Consider the following 6,000-nt stretch of genomic DNA (forward strand, 5'->3'; position numbering starts at 1 on the left):
TATCCTTAGCTACTAACCTCCTAATTTTATATTTTTATAGTGTAGAAAATAAAAATTATTGACTAGTTTGGTTATATACTAAAATTGAGTATATTATTGTTGTGGTGGCATATTAATGCTGTCTTCAGCAGGCTGCATTATTTTTGAATTATTTTGAAGCATACGGACCACAAGCTAGTAACGTCGTCAATATTTGAAACCTATTAATTTAATATTAAAATCTGATAATGTTTTTATTACCTCCCAACTTAGTTTGCAGCTGGTAAGTGTAACTGAAATGCGAATCGTGAACCTCGGAAAAAAAAAGTGAATCGAGAACGAGGACTACATAACAACAAAAAAACCAATAGATCTACTCTTCAAATTAACATGATTGTGTGGATACATGCTATTAGAGCAAGTTGTCTTTCGTATCATATGAATTAAACGATTACATGCTGGATAACCGAGCAAAATTTGATTTTAGCACCCCTATTACATCTTGTTTGGGATGTACTCAATTTTTTTAGAATGGAGGGAGTATATATGTATGTATTTGCAAGTGTTTGTCCTGTTGATATAAAAGTACTGTTACTCTCTCAAATCATAAGTACCAATTATATATGACCATCCCCAGTTTTACTCATTTACAATTATATCCAACAAGGTAATGCATGATAAAACGGGAGGAACTCTACAATACATCCATGTGAACATACCAATATAGTACTATACAACTCCTCTATGTTAGAATGCATATATAAAAATCACTACTACTAATAAACATATATACACAACAACCACCATTGATTCATGCCATGTGCTACACGCATCTGGTGCGGCAATCTTAAAGATATCCAAATCGGCGTCCCTCTCGCCATACCTGAAAACGTTTGCTTTAAGTGCTTTCTAAGAAATAACCGAAAAGCTTCCCTCTAAAGTCTTTATTTAATCCTTAGCAAATTACCTCGAAACACAGGGTGCTAGCTGCAAAAGAGACGTAAAAACAGGGAGATCAGAGGCTAGGCTTTGAACCGGAGGCGGCCTCGCGGCGGAGAGCCACGAACCCACGAGCGACGCGCCACCCGCCGCCGGGCTCGCGACGTGTCGTCCATCGAGCCGTCCACCTGGCGCATCGTACCGCTCGTACGTATCCTCTCGAGGCGCCCGCGGCCACTGACACGTGGGCCTGATGCGTAAGGGGGCTGAGGCGGCGGCGGCCACGTAGGAGGTATCCTCTGTACGGGAGGAGCCCAGGGACGTACTCCCACCGTCCCATAAAATACCAATGTAATACCAATGTAGAATTAGATGCAAAGTTTTACAACGAATCTAGATATGTTCCATAGAAAATATGTTCCATAAAAAACCAATCTATGATTGGATGGGACGTTTTCTAGTGTCCAAATTTATAGTACTAGGAAATATCTCGTCTAATATTAGTTTGGTTTTTTATGGGAACAGAGAGTAGTACTACCAGTACGCTTGGCGGTGGGTCCCTTTCCTCAGTGACGTAAACATGAGCACATAATACGCAAGTCAAACAGTCGTCGGAGTTCGGCGATGTCTGGCTGCGTGTGCCGCAGACGTGTCGGAGAACGGTTCGTGCCTTTGCGCGCACGTGGACCAAATTGATCCTGATCGCTGATCGGAGGTCGGCGACTTGTCTCGCATGATGAATTTATCATTTTTTTTTCATGCTCCGTGTAGCTTCTCCTGTTCCCATTTGAAGCCTCGTTTGTCTAGCAAGCTACTATCCGATATTATAAATCTTTCGCTTCGATTCAACTTCAATCACCAAAAATGGTGTGAGCAGAATTTGATCTGTACAATAATCGGTCATTGATTTAGGACATTTTGTTCCATGGGTTCTTAAGAACCACACACAACTTGCATGTTGCTAAGCAGAAACAACAGTTATATAGATTCTCGCTAATTAACCATGTACTAAAAGATTAGCAAATACCACTTTCTTCGTCTAAAAATATAAGAATTATCATCGGTTAGAACATATCCTAATACTATAAATTTGGACAGATAATTTCTTATATTTAAGAACAAAGTAAGTACTCCCTCCGTTTAATAATATAAGTCATTCTAGCATTTCTCACATTCATATAGATTTATTAACATCAATATGAATGTGAGAAATGCTAGAATTACTTACATTGTGAAACGGAGGAAGTATGTCTTTAGGCTAGTATTATGTATAGCTTTCTTGTTTTTAATCAATATGCAATTTCGTATAATTCACAGTGATTTGACCTACTATCTCTAATAATTGGCTATATCTTCTTTAAATTAAAGACCGGAATGAATTATATTATAAAAAGAAATACTACAACCAGCGAGGGAAAAAAGTTGGTAAATTTAGCAGAAAAACTATTGCATGAGTCAAAGCAAATGAGGTCAAACATACAAGCAAATAAGCTGGAGAGAAGACGAGGTCGATCTGGAGAGAAGGCTGGAGAGAAGACAAGGGCCCTGTTTGGATCCAAGGGCTATTTTTTAGCCCTCCCTCAAATAGCCCAATAGCCCCAAAAGATCCAAAAGTGTGAGCTATTTGAGGGCTATTTTTTTGGGCCCACCCAAAAAAACTATCCTACCCAAGGGGTGCTAATTGGAGCTATTTTGAGTGGGGCCCACTAAAAGGTGTCTTTTCTCTCTCCCAGCGCACGGGATCAGAAAACGCGACCTCCTCTCTCTCTCTCCCTCTCCGTACGACCGCGCGCGCAGGCGCGGGGCATTTTCGCCGCCGCCGCCTCCACTCCTCGCCAGCCCCCACCAGCGCCGCCGCCCCCACCTCCTCCCCACCAACGCCGCCGCCTCACCCTAGCAGCGCCGCCGCCTCCCCCCAGCAGCGCCACCGCCCCCACCTCCTCCCCACCAGCGCCGTCGACCCCGCTCCTTGCTGACTGTCAACCGCGTCGCCGCCGTTCCCCACTCGAGCCGCCACCGGCCCCCCCACTGCTCGATTTGTTTTCTTTTCCATGGAGGGTGGTGGCTTCGATTTCTTCTCCGAAGATCCAAATCCAAGCGTTTGGCCGTCGGCGACCGGCCCCGGCCATGCTCCTCCTCCCCGTGCCGGCGTGGATGCGTTTGATGGATCAGTGCTTATGCAATGGAATGAACAGTCCACGCGCTCCACAGAGCAATTTGATCTCTCTTTTTTAAAGAAAAAACTTTGTTGTTTTCTCCCTTTATGCTACAAGCTTATGAGATAGAGCCCCTGTCCTAGTGATAGAGCACAACGGCATGGCATATGCAGCCGGCCACACCAAGACACATGCACAAAAGATCCAGTAGAGAAAGAGAGAAAAGAGGTAGTTATGATTGGGAAAGTGTACTAAAGGTCAAATAGTTCTTGCATCAAAACAGCTCAAAGGCTATTTCATTGAAGAGCTATTCCTTAAGCTAAAAAATAGGTCTCAAAATAACTCTAGGCTATTTATCCAAACAGGGCCAAAGGTCGATCTCTAGTTTGTTTGTTGTGTACATGTCAGCCGACCTTCGTGATTGATCATTTGTTCCAGCTGATGATGTCAGCGGCGGTACCGACGACGAGGAGCACATTTTCTTAATTTCTTTACTTAATTAACAAAAGAGTCAGCAGCTTGTACCGGCAAATTCAGCCGACAAAGCCAAGCATGTACGCGTACATCGAGTATAGCTAGATCAATTCATAAACTGTTTTTTTTTAACTCATGTGTCTTTTATTTAAGTAAGTATAAACTGTTTGATTCATGTGTCTTTTTTTTTTGAGAATTCCTAAACTGTAGGACCAACTTCTCGTGCTACCATCTCAACAATATGCTATTTATAAGCCGCAGACTCCTTTTTATTTCCTCTCTTTTTCGTTTTGCTTGCAGCATCTATCGATATAATAAGTAGTTACTACTAGTAGTATTCTGTTTGCATGTTCCTATAGCAACTTTTACTAGCAAGCGAGTTGAAGCCATCGACAAAAAGGCATCATCATACGCAGCGAGGGCCCACCGGGCAGCTTCTCCGCCAACCTCTCGACGCCGACGCGACGCCTGGAAAAAGGAGACCGACCGCGATGCCCGCTGTCTCGCTCGCGTAGAAGCAGCAGCCTCACCCCTCACACGATCGATCGATCTCCAGAGAGTGAAACCGAACAACATTTTTTTTTTGACAAGGCCTGTTCGCTCGTTGGCCGGCTGGTACCCCGTCCTTGTTAGAGTTTGGTATCCGCGACTACTTGGCGTAGTGGTACGTGAACAAGATTTGTGCCGTTGCCAGGTCCCCTTTCACATGCAGTCTCGATCGATCGATCGATCGAATGCGTACTACTCGCGAGCAGTAGTAGACTAGTAGTAGTGCATGGCTACCAAACACCCCCTTGCCCCGGCGTGCTAGCTTTTTCTATCGACAACATGGTCCTTTTCTACCACCTAACCACAGCTGCGTTCTCGCTCGTTCTCCCACGCCGCAAGGCAACACGGGCGCCACGAATGTGCGAAACCGCCGTATGCATGCGCGCACAGAGCGTGTGCTGCGTGTTAGCGTGTATAGCGACGAACCAAATGCAACTTACCTGGGTGGCATGATAATGAATGCACGATGATGCTTTCTTTTGTCACTGTTAAGCACTTATGCCCGCGATACCGTGGAACAGAGATAGAGCCTTCCATGGGGTACTTCCGCGACTGCTGTACTCCACACGTCAACAAACATTATGCTGTACTTTGAGTCTTTGACAATTAGTGCGTGATGAAAAAAACGTAAATAAAAGCATATGTCGAATGCACAACATCTTTATTTTGGGGAAAAAAATGCCGAGTGTGGCTAAACTTTTTTACAAACATTAAATGAAAAAGAAAGGGTCGGCATGCTTGCTAATTAGATACTCTCTCCATTCCAGATTATAAGATGTTTTGAACTTTGGTCAAAGTCAAATTGTTTTAAGTTTGACTAAGTTTGAAGAAAAAAAATAATATTATCAACCTAAGATAAATTTATTATGAAAATATATTCAATTATTGATTTAATGAAACTAATTTGGTATTATAAATATTATTATATTTGTCTATAAACTTAGACAAACTTGAAGTAACTTGAACTAGTTTGACTTTGATTAAAATCAAAACGTCTTATAAACGGATGGAGTCTAGCGTGTGTTTGGTTGAAGGGTTTTCCTGGGTCGGGTTGGGTCGAACCCATTTACATAGGTGTTTGGTTGGAGTGCTAGCTGGGATGGGTTAGGTCAAAAAGGAATATACCCCTCATATACGGGTTGACCTGATCCGTGAAAAATCGCTCGGACGGCGCCGACCCACTTCGCCAGCGCTGCAATCGCGCGATCCTCACGCGCTCCTCGCGGTGACATTATCCCTTACCCGTGGTGAGGGTGTGTTTAGTTCACGCTAAAATTGGAAGTTTGATTGAAATTAGAATGATGTGACGAAAAAGTTGGAAGTTTGTGTGTGTAGAAAAGTTTTGATGTGATGGAAAAGTTGTATTCTCTCCGTTTCACAGTGTAAGTCATTCTAGCATTTCCCACATTCGTATTGATGTTAACGAATCTGGATATTTATTATCCAGATTCGTTAACATCAATATGAATGTGGGAAATGTTAGAATGACTTACATTGTGAAACGGAGGAAGTAAGTTTGAAGAAAAAGTTTGAAAGTAAACAAGACTAAGTTACACGCAACCCTCCCGTTTTCCCCATCGAGCGACGCCGCACAGGTAGCGGCGGATCTGCGAGCCGGCGGCGTTCCAGCATACGCGTGAGTCTGCGACGGCCGCGGCCTCCTTCCTGCATCCTCCATCCTGTCCGGCAGCGGTTGGAAGAGCTGTTGCTGCTCGTCGTCCTTTCCTGCTCGGCGGCGGTAGGAGGAACCAAGAAAAAGCCGGGACTACTCTTGTCTCTTCCTGCTCTGCATTGCCATGGTCCCTTCCTGCTTGCAGCCTCCATCAACAGGAAACACTATCTCTGGATGAGATCTATATATATGTGTGTTTTTGCATGAGATGAATGTTCTTCACCGTCAATA

The sequence above is a fragment of the Oryza glaberrima genome, chromosome 1 (assembly GCF_000147395.1).
Source record: "Oryza glaberrima chromosome 1, OglaRS2, whole genome shotgun sequence".
NCBI lineage: Eukaryota > Viridiplantae > Streptophyta > Magnoliopsida > Poales > Poaceae > Oryza > Oryza glaberrima.